Source organism: Rosa chinensis, chromosome 6, assembly GCF_002994745.2.
Source record: "Rosa chinensis cultivar Old Blush chromosome 6, RchiOBHm-V2, whole genome shotgun sequence".
NCBI lineage: Eukaryota > Viridiplantae > Streptophyta > Magnoliopsida > Rosales > Rosaceae > Rosa > Rosa chinensis.
Genome location: NC_037093.1, coordinates 15,404,308 through 15,405,895, shown reverse-complemented (window position 1 = coordinate 15,405,895; position 1,588 = coordinate 15,404,308). Strand labels below are relative to the sequence as shown.

Below are 1,588 nucleotides of genomic sequence, written 5' to 3'. Positions count from 1 at the left end.
TCGAATTATGAAAGAAAGGTTTCGTTGCAATAAATCAATATAGTAATAATAACAATATATTAATAAGTAAGTAATATAATGATTTCTAACTATATTACTCGATTTAGAATTTTAAATTGCCGTATAGCATTTAATTTTTATTTAAGTATCTTGTATGATATTGTTGCCCCAACCATCAAATTTTACTATATTTTTTATTAATTTTATTTAAATTTGAGCCTGGCCCGAATTACTAGTTTCACCGAGGGGGAATCCCCTTTTTGTTTTTCTAACGTATATTAAAAAAAAAAAAAAAAAGGGAAAGGGATTAGTTACAGATATTTGATTCTATCTCTAATCCCCTTTTTGTTTTTCTAACGTATATTCACAAAAAAAAAAAAAAAAAAAAAAAGGGGAAGGGATTAGTTACAGATATTTATTAGTTACAGATATATGTACATAATGCTAATACATATATAACCAGATGTGTATATGTACTTAATGACTGACCGCTTGTATTTGTACGCGGAATTCCGAATTCAAGTTGAAATGCACAAAATAGATCGTACTTTTCTGAATCTTAAAATAAACAAATATGCCCCTTTAGGCCAGAAATTCTCGAAAAATAGTCATTTTTTACAGGGTCTCATATTTATTTCATACTTTAATATAATAGAAATATAATAATATAATAGAAGTCTTTTACTATTTTTAATATAATTATATGTTATATGAGACCAAAAAGAAGAAATGACAAGATATTTGTGTATATCAATGGAAGAAATAAAGATATGGAAAACAAAACAGGAATTCTCAACAATGACACTGTAGACCAATTGAAAGGGATGTAGCGCAGCTTGGTAGCGCGTTTGTTTTGGGTACAAAATGTCACGGGTTCGAATCCTGTCATCCATACCTATTACTTAATTACCTTCTGAACAGTAACGGGGGATCAATTGAGATCGATTAAAAGAAAATTGGATATACATAAAAAATCTTTAATTTTATGATAGTATATGTGCAAGACGTATTGGGGTCACAAAATATTCATTGTGATAATAAAGCGCTCTTAGTTCAGTTCGGTAGAACGTGGGTCTCCAAAACCTGATGTCATAGGTTCAAATCCTACAGAGCGTGATTCTGTGTTCTTGTTAGTCGCGCTAGGTCGAAAATTACAACCGAAAAAATGAAACCAATCTAATTTCGACCTCCCGCGAATTAAAGGAAGTAGGAAGTCAATCCAAAAAGGGATGTTAATTAATCAAAGTTCCAACTGATCACCACGTTTGTATTGTAAATATGCAGTTACAAATAATCCAGCCAAAGTAATAGGAATTAGACCCAAGACGATTCCAAATAGAAAAACTTCAATAATTTCAATTTGTTTGAGAGGGGAAGGGGAGGTAATATCTATGCTTAAATATAAATAGTAATCCGTAGTGACTCTAAATCTCAATGACCAAAAATTGGAAATTGATACGGTAAGGAACTATAGAATATATGAACTATCATAGAAAGATTTTTGTATGAATTGTTCATTTAATTAATTTCAAATAAGTCGTATCTTGCTCGATCAAGCCGATAAATAGAGCTAAGGTTATAGTCAAAG

General features: G+C 30.2%; 1 non-coding gene across 1 annotated transcript; it reads left to right on the top strand.

Annotated features, from left to right (window-relative positions):
- The first annotated feature begins 1,042 nt into the window (after nt 1-1,042).
- Nucleotides 1,043-1,116, top strand: TRNAW-CCA. Its single transcript has one exon. It is a non-coding gene; the product is annotated as a tRNA-Trp (tRNA).
- The last annotated feature ends 472 nt before the right edge of the window (nt 1,117-1,588 follow it).